Raw genomic sequence first — 23,250 nt, 5'->3', positions numbered from 1 at the left:
CTCTTCCTCAACTGCTTGTCAGGGGGTAGGTATTTAACTCATGTGACTCACTTTCCTCCTGTTCTCCTCCTTATCTGAGAGAGAAAAGAAGTAAGTATTGCATTTTTAAAGGTTTTAACTCTTCACCAAACAAAACCAGCTTACTATAGTTATGAATTAAGATACCATGGTTAGCTAAATTTCAATGTTTTTGATGTTTTACATTTTACTGCTAATATACCTTTTCATCATGTATTTATATTAAGCAGATTATAATTTCACTGCATAATAAAAGTACAGAGTGCTGGATTCATGTCATAATGTCAGCAATTGAGAATTACTTTATGCAAATTACTTAACATTATTACACTCCAATCTTTGGCATTCAAAAAACAAGGGAATTAGAGCCCCTTAAAATCTTGAGCTCTAAAATAGATACATAAAATTTAAGACGAAATATGTCAATCATGTAAGCAAGTTTACAGAGAAAGGGAAATGAAATTGCAGACACTAATACTTCGCAAATGTGGACAGAGCTCCAAGCATTAGGCTTGAAAGCATCACACAGATTTGGTCACCAAAAAGATATTCCAACCCCCAGTAGGCAAGAGTGCATGTTCTGTGGCCACGTCAGAATTTCAAATAGCTCATCAGGAAGGCCACGTACATTCAACCAGAGGAAAAAAATCAGTACATCCAGTAATTAAAAAATACTCTCTACTACCACCAAAGATGTGCAGTGATTTGAAGCAAATGTTGCTGCATAATTACATATGAACATAATTGAGGCTCTCCATCTCTGCAAGTCCTTTTATGTGAGTAAATGATTCGAAATGGAATGCAAAATTAAAAATATCTTTTTTAAGCAGACCATTAAAATTATACTTTAAACTCTAAAACTTAGCAGGGAACAAGAAAAATCTTCAGAGGCGTGGAGTAAAATGATGAAAAGGTAGCATAAAGCAAAACGCCAGAAGATTACATATTTAGTGCAGCCATTATTGAGGTAACATTAGCATGGTATTCTAAGGTTTTAATGCATGAAAACAGAATGCACGTCCCTGTGCTCAAACATATGCTTCTCTTATACTTATTATTATTGTAATCTACACAGGATGAACACGGGATATACAGTACTTTCATCAAAGCCCAAACCACAATGAATTATGTGCTCATTTACCAATTTCCTTCACTCAATGACAAGATATTGAAGTAGAATATAGAATTGACTAATGAATTTATTTAAAAATTCGTTTTTAAAAGTGAAGTTTGTAGATCAACTTGATATGTGTAAATTTATCCAAATCCAGGATCATCTGCCATTTGTCCTCAATTTACCAAAGCCAGCACTCTGAAGTAAGTGCTGTTCGAGCTGTGGTAAAAGTTTCAATTAGTCATTCATTATTTATGTGGACTTTCTCACTTATTGATATGAAGAAACTTAGCCACTCTCCACCAACCTGGAGTTTTTTGTTTTGTTTTGCGTTTTCCTATTACAGAAGGAACAAACTGTGAAGACATATTAAGGAAAAGTCACAAAAATATAAAAGCTGGGGCATCTGGGTGGCTCAGTCGGTTAAGCGTCCAACTCTTGATTTCGGGTCAGGTCATGATCTCAAGTTGCTGAGATAGAGCCCCTCACCCAGCTCTGTACTGACAGCATGGACCCTGCTGGGGATTCTCTCTCTCTCCTTGCCACTTCCCTACTCATACATGCACAGGCTCATGCTCTCTCTCTTTCTCAAAATAAATAAATAAACTTTAAAATACATATATAATACCTTATATAAACAGCATAAGCAAAGTTTCTCCTCATAGGAAAATTTCCATTCCTTAAAGTTAAATCTTCTACACAGTATCACATTTAATCATTTGAGTAATTATGTGTATGTAACATAACTAGAAGAGAAGTGATTAAGGAAGGAACTTTTTCATAAAATGCATGAAAAGCAGAGAAGAAAGCAGAAGTGACAACAGAAACTACTGGCGAAGAACTGTAAACATTTTTTCAATTGAGAAATTGAAGTTACTTTAAAAACATCAGCACCGTTCACCTCATGTCTCTTGGTTCAACCCCGACTGGCTCTCTACTCTTCTGGCTGACTGAATCTGGGAGCCCTGTGTGCCCTTCCCATCAGGGTCAGCAGGAAAATAAGAAATAAGGACATCCCTCCTCACATCTCCAACTCTTTTTGACCCATTACAAATACCTTCTGTTTCCAGTACTATTAAGAGCTCAAAAAACTTTCAAATAAACTCACTTGAGATTGTCGACGTTCAATCAATTTAAGAAAGTCCTCTTAGTTCCCTACCTCTTCTGTCAAAGGAGAAGCTAAATCATAATAAACATATACAGTGGTTTCTAAACTACTTATGTCTATTTTTAATAGATTATTTCCTGAAAATCTCATCCATAATGACCTTCCCCCTTATTTAACTAGAAAGCTTAACATTCGAATGCAAATTTCAATAATCATAAATCACAGAATCATGGCACTCATTTCTTTCTTTAAAGTTTTATTTATTTAAGTAATATCTACACCCAACATGGGGCTCACACTTATGACACCGAGATCCAGAGTTGCACGCTCTTTCGAGGCTTCCATTTCTAACATCCTAGTGAACGACAACTTTCCAGGCCATTTAATTTTACTAAACTTCTACAGACATAAAATTCCTACTATTTTAATCCATTCTCTATCTTTTCCTTACATAAAATATTGGCATCACTCCTCTCTGCACACACTGATACATGTTATATATATTAATTTTTATCCAAACATCTAACTAGCATTTTATTTCTCTTCATTCAACACATCTGTATTGAATGCCTGCTCTGTGCTACACACTTTGATAAGTGAATTCTAGAACTATCCTGACCCAAATCATTATAATTAATAGTGTTCACTTTTATTAATATATCGAGGTCACACGGTGACCCAATCTGGTCACCAAACTTTATCAGGCAAGGAGGGCTCTGGGTTCTGCTAATAGACTCTGCCTGTTGCATAAATTATTATGTAGTCTCTCTTTAAAGATCCAGTCCCTTCAATATAAATTATAAGATTTAGATACAATATCTGTTGTCTAAGAGACTGAATAACAACTAGCACCAGGATTTAATATTTACACATTACTCTTCTTCTATTTTTGTAAGGGGAGGTAGGGGGAAGAGAGAAATACTGGAAAGGATTAAAGGAAAGTATAAGAAGAGATTCAGGACTAGAACACAGATCAAGATAAGAAATATCTACCTTGTCTTTCAGCACCAGAGATAGAACTAGAGAACGTAAGAGCAAAAAAAGAGGGGCGCCTGGGTGGCTCAGTTGGTTAAGCGTCTGACTCTTGATTTCTGCTGAGATATGATCTCAGGGTTTGGAAGATCTAGCCCTGCATCTAGCTCTGTGCTGACCATACAGAGCCTACTAGGGATTCTCTCCCTTCCTCTCTCTCTGCCCCTCCCCCATGTGTGTGCATGCACACACTTTCTCTCTCTCTCTCTCTCTCTCTCTCTCACACATGCATGTGCTCCCTCTCTCTCTCAATAAATAAACTTTAAAAAAAAAAGCAAAAAATTTTAAAAAAGGAAAATCTACTTAGCTCCTTCCAGAAACAGGAATACTTGGGGTTTCCCTGTAGAAATAAAGAATGAGAGTCAATATGAAACTACCAAAAGGTCCAAATCCTAAAACAATTGTATGTTCCCCAACTGTAGACTTTTACCTATCTTTCTCTAAGCCAAGGAAAATATCTACGCTAATAATTGTCCACTCATACTTAGAAATACTAACAAGCTAAATACGCTTATTTTTTATTCCATAGCAAATTGGATTTAACAAATCAGGAAATGTGGAAAGCCTGTTACAGTACTCATGAAAAGCAAAAGTAACACCTGGCAGCATAATTATGAAGGAAAAAATATTAAAGATATTTTCTTAAAGTACAAAAATAAAACCGTAAGCCTGTGGCCATTTTGTGTGGGAAAAACATTTCCTATATGTATGATGAGTTCCTGAATATGTCTACATGTTACAGAAAAAAAAAAAATTTAATAATCATAATGATAGTACTGAGTCATGTAAAAAGATGAATGTTCAGGAAAGCAAATATGAAATACATTTTAGAAAGATTTTCCACCAACTTTTAAGGGAAATGTTTCAGAATATAAAATGCTAATATAAGAATTAATTTATAGAACATGTCATTTTCCAGAAACAATGATAGAAGAGGTATTACCACAGGTTAATTTCAGTTCCATAAAAGAACACTAAAGTTAAAACTCTTCAGAACACTCTAGTTTCCTTCTAGCATCATTTCAAAGAAGGATTTTAAGATGCCCCCTCCACCCTCCTTCTCGTCTTTTTTTAGCATTTTCTCCCACACCTGGATCCAGACTGTGGATCTGTCCCAGGCTATGTAAGGATTATGAGGATAATTTATTTGGTCATGGCCAGACCACCACATAGAAAATGGAAACCACCACCTACTGCAATGTAGTCAGCTGTACTAAGGACAAAATAACTCTACCACAGTAGGATAGTCACAAGCATTTTTATAAAACTCTAAAACTGTTTCAGAAAAATACACCCATGTTTGATAATATTGTCAAATTCTCCATTTGCTACTGGGAATTTGGAAGAGATGCTCACAGGAAATCAATTTACCACAAAATCACCCAGAAACATTTTACTTGGTATCATAAGCTAACAACATTAATGGCTTCTAATCCAGGGGATAGCCTATATACCCAGGGTATAACCAAGGAACACATCTGAGTTTTAGTTTGGTACTTCTGAAACCTCCCCTGATATTATAAACCCTCCCCCATCCCCCCAAAAAGGGGGAGAAAAAATAGGCTATATAAGCATACTTTTTAAAATAGAACTTGTTTTTAAAGCAGTTTCAGGTTCATAGCAAAACTGAGCAGTTCCCACTGCCCCCCTACAAACTCCCCCACCATCGATATCCCACACCAGAGACACACTTGTTAAGATCAATAAACCTACACCGACACATCATTATCACCCACATCCATGCTTTACATTAGAGTTCACTCTTAGTGGTGTACATTCTATGTTGTTGACAAATGTAAAATGACATGTATCTACCATTATGCTATACAGAATAGTTTCAATGCCCTAAAAATTCCTTGTGTCCTGCCTACTCACCCCATCCTCTTCCCTAACCCCTGGCAACCACTAAGCTTTTTATTGTCTCTATAGTTTTGCCTTTTCCAGAATGTCATATTGTTGGAATCATACAGTGTGGAGCCTTTCCAGATTGGTTTCTTTCAGTGAGTAATATGCATTGGAGATTCCCTCATGTCCTTTTATGGCTTGACAGCTCATTTCGGGTTTTGTGTTTTTTGGGGTTTTTTTGTTTTTTTTTTTTTGTCTAAACTCTACCCCCAACATAGGGCTTGAACTCACAACCCAAGATCAAGAGTTGCATGTTCTACCAACTGTGCCAGAGAGGCTCCCCAACAGCTCATTTCCTTTTAGTTCTGAATAATAACCCATTGTATTAAAAGCACTTTTGATGAAAATTATAAAGCAGTTTGTAAGAGGTATAAGGCAGAAGCTACATCTATTTTTTAACAAACTCCCAGGTTCCTATCACATAGCAGGTATCCAATAAGTGACTTGTTGAATGAATATATTATTGAATAAATCAACATGCAAATGAAGTTACTTAATCCTTCTAAGCTTAATTCCCCTCACTTGTAAAATGAGGCTTACTTCTCCCTCTTTTTAAAAGAGAGCTGTTATCATCACTATTACTATGAATTTATTTAATTAAAACAATATTTTCAAGTTGAGGCTATGAATCCTTTAGTTCCAAGAAAATAAAAATGGTAAGGAAGGAAGAGAGCAGGGCCAGAACTAGAGTGAGGCACAAAATTTAAGGAGACAGTCACTCTTCCATTTACTGTGTCAATATTCAAAACATTTCCAAGAGACAAAAAAAAAAAAAAAAAAAAAAAAAAAAACAGGAAAAAATACATTTAGCATACTTGAATATAAAAACCTAGACTCCAAGTCTATAAATCAATTGTACCAGTAAAGGATGAGAGAACTGTGGCTTAATAGCAGACAAAATGAGTGTTTTAATTATTCATAAGTCCATTAAGAATCAATATTATAAGTTGCATGCAAGAATAATTAATATAAACATAAGGTAAGTTAATAAACATATACAGTTTCCTTAGAAAGCAATATGAGGTCATCAGCAGTGTCTAGTTCAGAATACCCCACTTCAAAAGGAACCATGATAAACTGGAGAATATCCACAAGAATACCAGAAGAATGAAGGATCTAGGAACCATGTTATCTAAATGGTTAGAAAATAAGAGATGTCAAGTCTGACAAAAGAGCCATTAATGTTGAAAGTGATAAGAAAATTAACTTTTAATTAAAATAAAAAATTTCCAATCATTAGAGTTATTTAGGAATGGAAAAAAATGTGTCCTAATCACTAGTCTTTTTTTTTTAAACTTTTTTTTAAAGATTTTATTTTTTAACAACATGGGCCTTGAACTCATGACCCCGAGATCAAGAGTCGCACACTCCACTGACTGAGCTAGCTAGGCGCCCTACTAAAGCAGCAGTCTTCCTTGAAAAGAAAGCATTACACCAGTAGCTGGATGGTCATTTCTAAGCAATATTGTAAATGCTGTAATTTAAGCATTTTCCTCACATCTAGGATGAAATATAAATAATCCTAAAAACTAAGTGAAACGCTGTAGAGTGCCCATTATACTAATTCTTAGGAATTATTTAGAAAAGGTTAGATCTTAACTTTATGCCTACTGTGAATTTATCTTTACACAGCACGATTAAAAATAATAAAAATACATGATAGTGGTAAGAAAGTTTACCCACTGCAACTATTTTAGATTGGAGATGAAGTTTATAGATGCATATTTAATCACCAATAATGCAGTTTGTTTATTTTCATATTAATTAGCTTGTAGTTCATGAGGTTCAAACAGATCTCTTTTCAGGAAAAGCCCCATTCCATCCTAAAATTCTAATAGGCTGAATATGAGAGACTAAATAAATGATGGCTGAACATGCTAGAACACTATTTAACATCACAGAGTATTTGTTAAACGACTCTTAGCAGGCACGGTCGTACTAAGTATTACAGAGATTCACAGAGCCCTAAAAATGCTGACAATCAAAGCAAGGGATGTCATTCTCTGCATATATTTACACAAGAAATAAACACAAATACTTCACCTACAACCATGCTCACTGTTACCAATGACCTAGAGAACCTCACAATTAACTTTTCTATTGGATCATGGTCTATAGCACGAGGCCATGCACATGGGAAGAGTTAGGCAAAATTTTGTTATGTTTGTTTGAAAAGATGGAAGCATTAAAGTTAAGCCATCCATCATTTTTTTTAGACCTCCCATAAGTAAGAAACAATTTTTATTCTGCAAAGACTTACTATGGAAAACTTATATTGAGAGAAAAGACCACAACAGGAACAAGGACAAAAGAAATTACTTTTTTATAATATACATCATCTGGAAGTATTTGAAATTGTATTTTTCTCATTGATTAACTTAAAATATAAAACTAAAACATGGCAAGTCAGCAGTTCTATGGCAATACTAGCATAAAGTAAAAAATAAAACATAGGTCCGAGAAGTCCAGAAATTAAGCTCCATGTCTAAGAAATGCTAAACTATTTCCATGAAGAAAAGGGGAGATACAAACATTGAATGATAAGACACAGGAAAAATAGGCGATTTGACTCCCTCCTTAATATCATCACTCCAGCTCCCTTCTTCCTCTAAGGTGTAAATATAAGTAAATCATGTTGCTGGACACAATACAGAAAATGCTACCAAAGACACAGAAGATAGAAATAAGAGCCTGAAATGTTCCATTATCACAAAGGTCAACCTACACATTGAAGAATAACTAGCATGTGCCACCAAGCTTGAGCTTACAAGTGAATAAAAGAAGAAGCTGGAACTTGAATTACTCCATAATGTGGCTGTCCCTACTCCCAAATGAACTGAATTGATTGGATGACCCTGATAACTGTTATCTTTTAAAACTCCGGATCAGTTGCCTTTTGCCTCTCTGCAGGTTCTCACCGGCAGGCTCAAACTTGGTGGCACACATCAGTGGTTCTCGAATGTGCCGGCTGACCTTTGGGATAATGGAAAATTGTAGACTCTAATTTCTATCTTGTCTATGGGCAGACAACAAAAGGCAGCTGATCCAGAGTTTTAGAAGACAACAGTTATCAGGGTCAGCTAATCAACTTGGGTTCTTACGGAAGTAGGGAAGTCCATACTATGGAGTCACTGATATGTCAATTTCCTCTTTTATGGCCTCCTGTGCTTACTCTCATTGAGGAGTGAAACAAAGTATAATGACTAAGGACGCAAATGATCTGATGAACAACAGTGAAGAATTTGATGCAAACAAGTCACTGGTAGTAAACACTGACACACAGAAAGTGATTCTTTTTTCCTTTGTCAAAGGCAATAGATTTTTACAGCACAAATGGCCTTTTTTCATTCCACTTACAAAGACTCATATTCAAGAATTATTACATGATACGGGCCAAATAGCATTATACAGAACTACTGAACCATAGGCTCAATTCCTAAAAGAATATTATATAACAGTAAAATAAACACAAGAGTGGTTTTAGGAAAAGTAGAAAATGTCTTAGCTACCAGGTAAATGTACAAAATAGAGTTTTATAGAAGGAAAATTCTTGGCTCTTCTGACTTTTATTCCCATGTTCATATACACTGTGCCACCTCTGCTTCAACAATTCAACCTGAACTATTTCTAGAGTATGGACTGGAATAAGCAGAAGAAAAATTTTATTTGCCTAAGCAAACCTTATCCAATCTTTCTTCTCAGAAAAGATTCCAGTTAGAATCTTCTCTAATTTTTCCAATCTCTACTAAACATTTCTAGTCACTGGAAGTTTACTAACTTACGAACCTGCCCTAGTGAGAAACAACTATAGTCAAAAAGTCTGCTCATCTCTTGAAATAAATTTCTGGGCCCAAGAGTGAGCTGTTCCTACCTAGGATACCACATTAGCAAGCTAAAATTTAGATAACCCATGTGTTCCTGTAAATGTCCCAACATGAGTAGAAGCTCCATCTCTCAAGGTAGCCAATTCCCAAGGCTAAACCAATTTGGACCTTCTGACCCCAAACAAGGTTGACTAGGTGGCCCCAGCCAATCATAGATTTCCTATTTTTCTCCTCCTTTGTTCTTTATTGTGAATCTTATGAAAGCTACCTGCCATCAGCTTTATTTTGTAGTTCTAACTATCCCAGTTCATGAAGGATGAAAGTTTGGTTGTATCACCTCAATTGTCTTCTTTAATCCTTTTTTAACAAACCTTAAATCAGCCTAATGTTATTTGAAGTAAAAAAAAAAAAAACAGATTTTTGGTGGTCCTTTGAGGTAATAGAGCTATTCTCGATACATGCACCGGAAGATAATGGAAGTCTATTTTATTGGCCATGCTTTCTATCTTATCACATACTCACACTAGGTTTCAGAGACCACAACCTTTTAAAATCGTCGCCAAAGTACCATCTATTCATGAGTTTTTTGGAAATTTTTTGGCAATCCCTTAAAAACTCTGCGGCCCTCAAGAAATTAACGAATATTAAAGTAGCCTCTGATTCTAGGGTGATGGTAATAGAGAACAAGGCACTGCATATGTGCCTTTCAACTTTAAATGAAGTCTTTACAAGTGAAGCTTAACTTCACTAAAAGGAAATTAGCTACTGCTGTTTGGTCATTTTGAAATGATTTAGGTTTTCCTAATGTCCTGAGGTTCATACATTTTATAGCAAGTAAAATGTTCTCTAAATGGAAATTTCAGTGCTCACTTCTAAAGTGAAGAATTAGAAAAAGAATAGCTAACACATTCAACTCAACAAAAAATTTTAAGTGAGCAAACTTCCTTTTATATAAATTTTGTACATTCAGTTGTGGAAATGCAAAGATGAGGAGTCTGCTTATAAAGGGGAGAGGTGTGAAGCTAACATAGGTCTATTAGAATCCTCCAGAAGTAGAGGGAGAAATAGACTTTTTCCAATAAACCACACTCACTAAACCTCAGCCCATGCACCTGTAAAGAATCATCCTATATAATGGGAATTAATGAAGCCCAGTACTCTCTCCTGGGAATGGGCAGCATTATCTTTCAGATGAATTCAACATGTCAAACTGAAGCATACTGGGCTCCTTAAATTTACTGGGTCACACCTTCACTGTGCAGTTAATTCAATATCTTTAGCCTACAACCTTTCACTTCTGCTTCTTCCTAGGACAGAGTAAGCAAAAATATATTTATCTTCAGCAGAACAGTTGCCAACATCAATAAAACTTAAGGAGAGATTTCCCATAATGGATTGACTGTTATGATCCCTTTAAAATTCAAGGATAATAGAGAATTCAATTCCTGACCCTAACTGTCAGAGGAGCCACACTTTCCCTTCAAAAGTTAAATATGAGGTCAGATTGTGCCCCAAGAGAATTCTTGTTTCTTTAAAATCTGTAAAATTAAAAGGATAGCATTCCAAAAAAAAAAAAAAAAAAAGGATTTTGGAGCGCTTGGGTGGCTCAGTAGGTTAAGCGTCCGACTTCAGCTCAGGTCATGATCTCACAGTCCATGGGTTCCAGCCCCACGTCAGGCTCTGTGCTGACAGCTCAGAGCCTGGAGCCCGCTTCGGATTCTGTGTCTCCCTCTCTCTCTGCCCCTCCTCTGCTCATGCTCTGTCTCTGTCTCAAAAATAAATAAAAACATTAAAAAAAAAATTTTTTTAAGGATGATTTTAAATATTTTCAAATGTAATAATCTTACCACTAAACAGTACAAAGCTGATTGGTTGCCAGAGGCATGGAAGGCCATTGGTTTCTTAATACTCTAAAGACCACACAGGAAGCCCCAAAGAAATGATTATCAAATAATATAAATCAAGCTACATTTTGCAACACAGGTAGACTGCAATACTTTACAGAAACCTCAATGAAATCAGAAGATGCAGCCTACCTGGTGATGAAGCATGCGTAGGATGGTGGGCCACAAGATGCCAACCGGGTAAGAAACACTTAAGAACATGCAATCAGAAGAGACAGAACTTGCAGACTACAAAAGGAAAGAGTTCAAAGAGAGAACCATGAAGAATTCAAGCCAAGTGATGAAAGAAATGAAAATAAGGCAAGGATTTGGCTGTTAAATTTAAAGGAAAATCTGAAACTTTGGCCAAGATAGTGGAATTAGCATCTGGTCTTAGTAATGAAGTGTTTGAGGTTGACCCACTCATGGAATATAGCATAAAAAAATCAGGAAATGCATGAACAAAGAGCTTAAGTTGAAATTATACACAAAGTCTTTATGAAAACAGCCAAGCTGATATCTGTCACAGACTACTTTCAGAAAATCCCTTCAGTCATCTCCAAGCCTAGAAGTACCACTTGCAATGTGCCCTATTGCCCTCATGCACCATGTTTTACACCTACCCCTTTACATCTAACAGTGGTTCCCATCTACCACTCTTACCTTTTCTTCCATATCACTGATTCTCAAACTGCCTGTGAGATAATTCCATCTGGATTTCACAGCAATACTTCAAATTCAACATTTTTTAAAGGTCAACTACTCCTCATCTTCCTAAAAAAAAAAACCTCAACCAGATCTGACTGTTTCCGTTAGCAGCATCTTCATTTTCATTTATTACTTCCTGCTTCTTCCAATAGTCATTTGGTTTCAAACTCAAAACAATTGAAGCGATGTCCTGTCTTTTTCATACCTGTTCTTTACATTCCCTCCACTGATAACTGGTAAGTCTGGCTCTCATTACCTCTTAGTTTGATTACTTATTCAAGCCCTGAATTTGTTCCCAGTCTGATCATCTATATGCGTCCTTTGTAATCCTTCCTGAATGCTACAAGATCATATTTTTAAGGCATGATATGACTACGGAACACCCTCGCTCAAAAACTATTCATGATTTCTTCTTACCAACACAACACGCTTATGTGGGCATGATACATAGGGTACTCAACAATCTGTGTCTAGTTCCTTTTCCTCTTACATTTCAGCATGCCTATATGTATCTCATGGTATAGCTAAACTGAACAAATGCGATTCCTCTTTAATGCTTTGTACTCTTCCACCCTCGTGCCCACCCCCCATCTAGTGATAGTTTCTCTGCTAGAAACATCTCCCTCAAAATCCCATTTCTTCAAAGAAGTCTTTGCCATTCATGCTGAAAAGCAAAGTCTTTCCCTTACTTAAACTTCTACCTTGTTCCTATCTTCGCAGAATGGTTAAAACAACAGACTTTGCACACCATCATCTGGACTGTAATGCGAGCTCTGCCAACCACCAGCTGACCATCAACAAGTTACTTTATCTCTACGAGCTGTAGTTTCTTCATCTGTACAATGGGAATAATAATAGCACCTACACCTTAAGGACTGTTGTTAGAGCTAGATATAGCAGCACCTGATAATCGTTGGCTATAGCCATCATCATCATCTTCTTTATTATCATTCCCCTCTAATGGCATAATCAGGGTCACAAGACACCGGAGGAAATACATTTTGGTACTACATCTTGACCATTATGATCTATCGGCACCCGCTAGAATACCCGGCATATAGGAGCTCAATAAATATTTGTTAAAATTACACATAAATGAATGAATCTATACCAACAAAATCAATAAAGCAGACTTAAAACTTGAAGTCTGAAAATTATGGTAAAACAATGACTGCATATAGAAAAGACAACAGAAGGAAATACAGCTTAAAAGAGGAGGAAGGATGGGGGAAAAAATTGACCAAGCCCAGTAGTGTAAACTGGCTGCCAGAAAAGCTTATGAAACTGCAGAAATACAGTTGATAGGTCAAGGGAGGTAGTGGTTTCATGGTAGTGTTCAGTATAGGGCTAGATATTAAATGTGACACTGATTAAATGGAATATGTCAAGAGAAAGGTGACCAGAATAGTTAGGGACTTAGAAATAAAGCCACATAAACTTCTGAACAAAGGAAATGGGATGTTCAAACTAAAAGAAAAAAAGCTAAAGAGTAGATAGAACCATTGGCTTAAAACATTTGAAAGGCTGTCACTGGGCAAAGAGATTAGCGGACTTCTGCGTTGTTTCACAAGGCTTAATAAGGGAAAGTATAAGGAAAAGAGTATTTTGACTCAATATAACAGAGCAACTACTAAAGATGCCCAGGAATATATTAGGCTGCTGTTACACAGTAGTGAGTTCTCGATAAACATAAACAGTCAAGCAGAAACTACATAGATACTAAGAAATTTTTAAACATACATATTGTCTTAAGTACTAAGTAGCTGAGTTCCCACACATTGAAAGGAAGAGATGGTTATAATCATTATTAAAGTGAATAGGGGATATATGAATGTACTGGTCTGATAGGGTTGTTAAAAACCGAGTTTCCACAGAATGATAACAACTAGGTCTACGGTATGATTACAATCAAGCAAATTATATATACTACTTAAATCGAATAATCAAAAATGAAAACTGATATTCTAGGGACAGAGGTTACAAGTGATTTCACTGTTTCTTAAACCAGTCTTTAATCATAAAAAAAATCACGCTTTATATCAGTCAAATTTCTTATATGAAAAAAACCAAATTTCGATATTTTTCTAGTGGCTTATAAAATATTTATAAAATTTATAAATAATATTATAAAAAATTATAATATATAAAATATATATAGTATATAAAATATATTATATAAAAATTTATAAAATTTATAAAATTTATAAAATAAAATATTTCTAGTGGCTTATAAAATATTTATAAAATTTATAAATAATATTACAAAAATTATAATATATAATATATATAATATATAAAATATATATGATATAAAAAATTTACAAAATTTATAAAATAAAATATTTATAAAAGGAAAAACCTAATTTCGATATTTTTCTAGTGGCTTATAAAATATAAAATATTTATAAAAGAAATATTTATAAAATATTTATGAAAGAAGAATGAAAGAAAGAAAGAGAGAAAGGAGAGGGAGACAGACCAAGCCAGTCAAGGGTTTATAATTTAATGTGGCCAATGATGTCAATAAGCCTAGGGACAACCTTTTATCACATGTAAAAGGCTGCCTCCAAAATTCTATCTTAACTGCCTTTGACACAGCTGTCCCATATGATACAGAAAACAACCAATAGATCAAGTTAATAAAACACCACTTGATTTTAGTTCTATCCACATTTCAAATCGATTTCATGTCATTTCAAATACGCCTTTCATTCAAAAGAGTTAGTTAAGTCTATTTCCATTAAATGGACAAGTTGTACTACATGCAGATTTCCATTTGCTCCATTACTTTAAAGTAATTCCTTACCTCCTATGGGATTTGTTTTTAATTCCCAAGGAACATAAGGATTCATGAATCAATTTTCTCCATACAATCACAATTATAGAGAGATGTGGTTGAAATAAAACTCAAGGGCAGCTAGTCTAAGATAACTAACTGATCTTACTTTCAGTCAGTAAGAGGTAGAAGCTACTGAAGAAGAAAAAAATAAGGCACTAACGTTCTTCTAGAATTGCAAATATGTTAAAATATCTTAGAAAGCAGAGCATGGTATAGAAAACTTCAAATAAGCCTCAAAAGTGCACTAATTTTACCTATAGCAAGAATCTAATATTAAATAATATTTTTAATATTATAAATGGTTCCATTCAGAAAGATGTATATAAGCTCTTACCACTATAATTTGAAGAATTATATTTTGGGCTTCTAAAAAAATTTGCAAATATATGACATTTCATATCTGTCCTTTGTTTAAAAATAATAATTTAAACAATTTCCTTTAATTTTTTTAATGTTTATTTTTGAGAGAGAGAGAGAGGCAGATACAGAATCTGAAGCAGGCTCCAGGCTCGAGCTGTCAGCACAGAGCCCGACGTGGAGTTCGAACTCACGAACCATGAGATCATGACCTGAAGCTGAAGTTGGATGCTTAACCGACTGAGCCACCCAGGTGCCCCTAAACAATTTCTCTTAAAATATTCCATATAACATACACATTTACACTGATTTTTTGTATTTTTTTGGCAAAACACTGATTATAATCTGTGCAGAATATTAGTTTAAGTAACATAAAATGCTAACCAACCAAATTAATACCATTCTTGTGAAATATAAGAGAATGCAAAGCCTCGTTAATTTATTACAGTGTAATCTCTACAAGAGTAGGTTTTTCTGTACCCCCATGTCTAGAAAAACCTAGCACATGGTGCTCAATAAATATTTACTGCATAAAATAAATAAAAAATAGTTGATTTCTGTTTCATAAAAACCTTGTTGAAAAATATAAAACTTTCCATGCTTGAAAGAGGATCTTATAGGCTCAATTTGAGATTCAATATTTTGTGTATATAGTATTTGTGTTGTTTTCTAAATAGTTATTTTATTAGCGTAAGTTATAATTAATTTCTATGTTGTTTAAAATTAAAACAGCTTTAAATATGGAACTTTATAAACATGACACCCTTGCCTTTGATATGAAAGACAAATTGAAATCTCATCCACTATGCTTTAAAGAAAATCATAATCTTCTTTTTTCTTTAATTTTTTTTAATGTTTATTTATTTTTGAGAGAGAGACAGAGCATGAGCGAGGGAGGGGCAGAGAGAGAGGGAGACACAGAATCAGAAGCAGGCTCCCGGCTCTGAGCTGTCAGCACAGAGCCTGATGCAGGGCTCGAACTCACAAACCGTGAGATCGTGACCTGAGCCGAAGTCAGACGCTTAACCGACTAAGCCACCCAGGCGCCCCAGAAAAATCATAATCTTTTAATATTTGACAGCAAGCAGCCTAAGCTTCCTTTGACCACAGCAGAGGGAAAACACCCAGTTTTACTATGCTTTTAAAGGAAGTAATACATAAGAACAATTGATTATACTTAGTCTTCTCTCTCATTAGGCTGAGTGGCATTTGCTCTTCCTATCCAAAACAAAACTAAGTATCATTACAAAGGAACAAAACATTGCCAGTTTCTTCAGAAAAAGGCTCTGTATATAAATTCTCAGAGTTTCAGCTCTTCCAAAATGAACAGAGATTAAGGAGACATACATGGCAAGGACTGGCCCAATTTAGAGAATATTCAAATTATACAAACACCTACCCCAGGTATTTCTATCTAATACAAAAGATGGCTGCAGCAAACACTGTGCATTCCTAGCATGGTCGTCTTATGTCTCTTCTCAGTGGAAATTTGAAAGAGAGGATTATTTCTTACATGTTAGTCATCCCTGACATGAATCCCCAACTTACCTTTACACTCCAGTCCCAAAACCACTAAGCTCCAGGCAACTGTCAAGGACTGATTACACACACAGAATCTAATCCTGCCTTCAACCCTTATCTATACCTAGAGACTTCAGGTTCAAAACAAAGAAAAAAATGCAAATAATTATTTGTGAAAATGTCTAGAAGCAAAAAAACTTGCCCCCTCCTCCTTGGCGCTGCCTGTGGAGGTGGCAGCCATCCCCCACTTGGCATCACAGCCACCCTCAGACCTCTGGTGAAGCCCAAGATCATTAAAAAGAGGACTAAGAAGTTCATCGGGCACCAGGTGGACGACAAGTCACGATTAAGTGCAACTGGCAGAAACCCAGAGGCACTGACAATAGGGTATGCACACGATTCAAGCACCAGCTCTTGATGCCCAACGTTGGTTACGGGAGCAACATGAAAACAAAGCACGTACTGCCCAGTGGCTCCCGGAAGTCCCTAATCCACAACGTCAGGGAGTTTGAAGTGCTGCGAACGTGCAACAAATCTCACTGTACAGAGATTGCTCATGATGTCTCCTCCAAGAACCTCAACGTATTGTGGTAAGGGCAGCCCACGTGGCCATCAGAGTCACTAATCCCAACGTCAAGCTGTACAGTGAAGAAAATGAATAGACAGCCTATGTGCACGTCTTATTTGTGTTAGTAAAACCATAAAACTACAAGCAATAAAAATAAAAACAATAAAACTCTTTTAAAAGTAATCTATTTCTAGGGCCCCTCGGTGGCTCAGCCAGTTAAGTCTCTGACTTCGGCTCAGGTCATGATCTCACAGTTTGTGAGTTCAAGCCCCACATCGGGCTCTGTGCTGACAGCTCGGAGCCTAGAGCCTGCTTCAGATTCTGTGTCTCCCACTCTCTCTCTCTCTGTCTCTGTCTCTCTCTTTCTCTCTCAAAAATAAGCATTAAAAACAAAAAATTTAAAAATAAAAAACAATAATAACCTATTTCTAGCCACTTCCATATCTTACATTTTTATACTATTTCTGTGCTTTTCATCATGTGGAACTATCTCAAAATGTCCATTTCCTCCTCAGAGATCTCAACCCCTTAAATGACTTGCAATGCAACATTCTCTTTAAGCAATGATGCCTTCTGTGCAGTCAAGGAATTTTATTGCAGTTATTTCCCACCTCCTTGTAATGTTTGCCATGTAATGTACTATGACTCTCTTTCCAACCAGGTTACAATGATATGAAAAGCAAGATCTGAGGCTTTCTGTTTATCTTATAAAGTACCCAGCATGATACTCAGTACACTCTCAAGAAGCAATTTATTGAGCTGGATTTGGAATTTTCTTCCTTATGCCAATGTATACTACTGGTGACTAGCTGTAATATATATTATTTCATACAATAGATGCTTTCACCTACTATCTAAATACTAGTATATTTATAAATAATTAATTTCTGAGTCTTATTATCTTCTCTCAGGGTATAAAGTCGATTGAGAGCTCTTTCTTTTTCCATTAGAAAAAAATCAGTGCATAATGGATTAAAGAGTGTAAGAAATCTTGAAAGTGGTAGCTAACACCAAGAAGAGAGGTGATGTAGCAGTTTAAGTGTAACTTGATATACTAATGGGCAAAACTTTCAGCTCATACAGATCTACACTTTTAAAAAAAAAAGCTGATTAGGGAAAACCCATACACTAAAATGTCAACAGGAGAGAAAAAATACATGTTAGAAAATAAACTGAAAACTCACTAACTCCAAACCAGCCTTAGTAAAAAGGCTTATTATAATATCTAAACAAAATAGACAAGAAAAGATTACGTAAATTATAATTTTGAACTGAATTTCAGATGTAGCAAGAAGCAGTGAGGAAGAACGCTGGATGGGAAATTGTAACATCTACTACAAGTTTTGCCTCCACTACAGAGGGTCTCCTCTAGAGCAGTATACAGAGCGTGATCAGTAAGTGTCTGAACAAGTAAATGGACAAGTGAAAGAGGAGTGCATAATGCTTGATTATTAATTTATTGTCAACACAAGTCATTTTATTGTGATTAACATGATCTTATATATAAAAATAAAATTATATTGGCAACTACTTTTCAGGCAAGCACTATAATAAAATCAGGGAAATTTTTTTTTCATGTTTATTTTTGAGAGAGGAGAGAGAGAGAGAGAGAGAAAGTGGGGAAGGAGCAGAGAGAGAGGGAGACACAGAATCCAAAGCAGGCTCTAGGCTCCGAGCTGTCAGCACAGAGCCCAATGCGGGGCTCAAACTCACAAACCGCGAGATCGTGACCTGAGCCGAAGTTGGACACTTAACCAACTGAGACACCCAGGCGCCCCTGGGAAATTCTTTTTTGAAAGGATACGAGTACACTAATTATATCTTCGGCCACTTCTTCTGAAACATTTCAAAAACAGTTCATGTCGCTTTTTAGGTCACTTAATTTCTGTGGTGTTGAATTTTAAGGACATTTTAGCTCAATTTCTATTAATAGTTTGTATTGCTTTTTAATCCCCAGAGAAAGAGCCATAAACCATTTTTTAAAGATTGATTCTAGAGATGCCAGCTTCTACATCCAATTAAAATTTATCCAAGTCTCAAATGAGACTTGAAATTTCTTAAAGCCCATTATAAGAAAGGGCTAATAACTTTCAGATAGTTACAAATATAACTTGGATAATTCTGTTTTTTATCATCCATGTTTATTTTAAATAGTTTTATTTTACTCCCTCATATAGCCACTTACATGCTGACAATTGCTTTCTAGCCCAAGTCTCAACATAAATGTATTTGTTACGATGACTCTACCGCTTGTTATACCAATATTCTGTTATTGATCTAATTATGCTGTCCCAGAATAAATTAATCTGGATATTTTGTATTTGGTAGTTATTTCAGTGAAGTTATATCAATGAAGGTGGATTTGGCCTCATACAATGCTCATCCATCCATGTACCTGCATTCAATTTGGCCACACATTCAGAGGCCATGTATAATTTATCTAATATCCCAAAACAGGCTTATGGAATATTATTTACATCAGCTACAGAAACATGCCTTGCCTCAAAGATTACCATTCTGGAACACCTAAGTCTACATTTAATGCATTATGTCTCAGATGAAACCTATACTTCCCTATCAACTGTATCTCATATAGTACTCACATATGATATGAAAAGGAAATTATATTTTCCCAGCAGTCAACACTGAAGGAAACCATTCATCCTTCTTTTTGCTCCATTATGAACAATACAATCTAGAAGCTTGTTCCCAATACTCTGGTTTAAGCTTCTCTGCCCCTCCATTCTTCTGTCAAAGAGTTAATGGTCTGGAAACTAACACTTAAATGCACTGGGTAAACTACCTAATTAAAGGAACCCTAGGTGAATCCTTTCATAAAGAGAAAAATCATTTGGCTATGAATACAATCACCTCCTTATTTGTCTACTTCATAGGTTTACAAATCATATATGGAGTGAGGCAGCACATTTCTATCCTAGAATATTTCTGAATATTTCTGTTAATTATTGAGAATCTGAGGATCTACATCCCCTTCCTGTTTGCCAAGCTCTCAATCAATCATACAAACTAAATTCCTGTTAGGAACTGAACAAGGTTCTGTGCTAGGTGTCATAAACTTATGGGTAGATTTTCTAAGAGTGGATAAGACATGTACACAATCCATATATTTAAGAATGGTGTATGTATATCCACATTCTGTATTCTTCTCCCCCTGGGAAATAAAAGAAATAGAAATCCCAAACACCAAGGATAAAATAAATAGAAATGCCAAATACTATCATTTGAATATTTATTTGGCCCTTGTAGGAAAGTTGAGGAGAAATTTAACTTTGGCTGCCATGGAAAATCATCATAACTCCTAACTCCTTGACTTAAATAATTTTAAGTGTTACTGTATTTGTGTGACTAATTGAGTCCTTTCTTCTTTCCTTTAAAAAAGCAGAAATAGTAAAGGAAACAATCTTTTGAAACCTTTATCATTTGTGAAGTGCTTAGGTTGCTGTTATCTGACAATCTTTAATTCAACTGCACAAAATTAAGGACTCCCTTTCAATTTCTCTAGATTTTACACCTCCCTCTACATGCCCACACCCCCTGCTCCAGACTTTGTTCATACACTATAATGGCTGAATTGTAATTTCTCTGTTTACTTCTGTCTCCCCTACTACACTGCATATACTTCAAGGATAAGAACCGTATCATTCATCTCTACAGTCCCCAAAGCAGCACAATATAGACCCTCAGTAAAGCGTTGGTGAGTTACTTTTTTTTTTTTTTAAATCTCACGTAGCATCACTGGTGGCAGCAATGAAAGACCAGAGCTTTAAAAAAAAAAAGTGGAAAAGCAAATATGCAAAAGGGCAACTTGCTGTGTTTACACAGGGTCCCTGTCAAGTTACAGATCTCGTTAACCAGTTCTGTATGGTTAACCTGTTCTATATCTATGGTTAACCTGTCCTATATCTATGGCTCTGAAGAATGCCAATTTCCAGTGTCTTCAAATGCAGGATATCTCATAAAAATGGAGCTCCAATCAAGGCACCTGGGTGGCTCAGTTGGTTAAGTGCCCGACTTCGGCTCAGGTCATGTGAGTTCAAGCCACAGGGGGGCTCTGTGCTGAGGGCTCAGAGCCTGGAGCCTGCTTCAGATTCTGTGTTTCCCTCTCTCTCTGCCCCTCCCTGCTCATGCTCTGTCTCTCTCTCTCTCTCCCCAAAATAAATAAACATTAAAAAAAATTAAAATATGGAGTTTCACTTAAAGAAATTTCTGGAAAACAGAATAACTTACTCCTTCCACAAATTAAAACTACAACTTAAACTTGATATTATTTGATCAATAGGCATCTAATGAGACCTTACTCTGTAAATAGCCCTTTTATACTCAGGTAGGGATAAGGCTGGGCAAAAGAGGAATTTAAGTAAATATTTAATTAAGCAGCTATTATGTCACAAGCATAGCTTGCTCTTTATTATTAAAACCAAAGTTTAATTATCACTGCTTCATAAAGTTTCCAGGGGCAAAAAAGTAACATTACTTAATTATAAAATTCAAGATTTGTCTTTCAGAAACTTCAGTTCCAAGCAACAAAAATAATCTACGAAGATGTTTCAAACAAAGAAATTTTTTAAAATTTCAAAAAAAAAAGGTCGTTATAAGTAGCAGTTCTCACTTTTTAACATTTACAGACTCCTTAGCTCCATATACTTTGATCTGGAACCCCTGGCTCTTGGTCAAAGTGCTTTCTGAAAGGTGGCCAACCTCCTTAATCTCACAAGAACATTTAAGATGGTCAACTAATGCACCCTTTATTTATTTATTTATTTATTTATTTATTTATTTATTTAGAAAGAGAGAAAGAGAGCACACATGCACATACGAAGGGAGGGAGGGGGGCAGAGGGAGAGAGAGAATCTTAAGCAAGTTCCATGCTCAACCTGACTTGGGCTCAATCTCATGGCCCTAGGATCATGACCTGAGCCAAAATCATGAGTCAGACACTCAATGTACTGAGCCACCCAGGCACCCCTGCATTCTTAAAATTCTCCCCTGTATCATTCTCTGTGACACTGCACTCCTCTTTTCTGCTCTAAGCTTATTTTCTCTTCTCTTCTGTTTTCATTTCATCTTCTACATCAGAAAGCTTTTAACTCTACGGTTTCTTCAGAATACCATCTACCCCATGAAACTCAACTGTCTTGTCTTGTCAAAATGAGTCCAATATCTACAATACTAAGTCTCTCATATTTCCACTTGCCTTGTTAGTTATATCCAACTGAATGTCATGATCTCATACTACCCACTCATATTCAACATATCTAAATTTTAACATCTTCTTCCTGTATTCCATACATTTACTATTGGTACCCAGTTTTCCCAGAAACTCTGGATCACACCACTGGGGCCATCTTTGATTCCCTCTCATATCTAACCTGCATTAAATCTCATTGATAACACTTTTACAATATTTCACACCCCTTGTCATTCTCTCCACGTTCCAGCCTTCATTAACGACCTCAGGCCCTCACATCTATAAACCAGGAATACTAGAGGAGCTCCTTCAAGGCTCTCCCCATCACCATACCATCTTCTCAAGGTATTCTACACTGTCAGACCAGCCTCCAGCAGACCAGCACCTGCTCAAAGTGGTTGCTCCCTATTTCCTTACCACGGGATCTATACCCCTTAGCTCTCCAATTCTAACCTTCTACAACCCATTCTCATTCTGCTCTTCCAAAATTATCCCTAAGCTTTATTCATCAGACCAGCACTTCACCTTTGTGTATGTCATGCCTTTTACTCAGAATTTTCTTCCTCTTCATCCCGTTTTCTTTGTCAGAATCAGTTTCATCCCTCAAGGAAGAAAACTAAAAAAGTTTCCTTGAGTTCTCCAGTTGGGAATCAGTTCTTTTCATTCAAATGACTTCTGTCTACTTGTCTTATGTCCTTCATTACATTGGAAGCTTTCCTTATCTCTGCCCCATGCATACGCCTCATACATAGAAGAGTCTTAAAAATGACAAATATTTTAGAAGTTGTTAAAACCCCTGCCCCCCCCTTTAAAAAGTTTAAAAATAGGGGCGCCTGGGTGGCTCAGTCGGTTAAGCGTCCGACTTCAGCTCAGGTCACGATCTCACGGTCTGTGAGTTCGAGCCCCGCATCGGGCTCTGGGCTGACGGCTCAGAGCCTGGAGCCTGCTTCAGATTCTGTGTCTCCCTCTCTCTCTGCCCCTCCCCCATTCATGCTCTGTCTCTCTCTGTCTCAAAAATAAATAAATGTTAAAAAAAATTAAAAAAAAAAAAAAAAAGTTTAAAAATAAACACAGTCGATAAAAAAAATACATAAAAGTTACAAAAATACAGCCTGGTACCCTGAACTTCCATTAACACTCCTTCTAAGCATGCCAACGTGTGTT

At 36.0% G+C, this 23,250-nt stretch overlaps 1 protein-coding gene and 1 pseudogene across 2 annotated transcripts in view; one reads left to right on the top strand and one right to left on the bottom strand.

Moving 5' to 3' along the window:
• The window catches only part of TMTC2 (transmembrane O-mannosyltransferase targeting cadherins 2), a 412,004-nt gene that overhangs the window by 279,940 nt on the left and 108,814 nt on the right, over positions 1–23,250 (bottom strand). The gene's annotated exons all lie outside the window — the stretch shown is intronic.
• LOC122223969 lies at positions 16,488–16,971 on the top strand (annotated as a pseudogene).

The sequence above is a fragment of the Panthera leo genome, chromosome B4 (genome assembly GCF_018350215.1).
Source record: "Panthera leo isolate Ple1 chromosome B4, P.leo_Ple1_pat1.1, whole genome shotgun sequence".
NCBI lineage: Eukaryota > Metazoa > Chordata > Mammalia > Carnivora > Felidae > Panthera > Panthera leo.
Note: the sequence above shows the minus strand (reverse complement) of the source record. Positions and strands in the feature narration are given on the sequence as shown.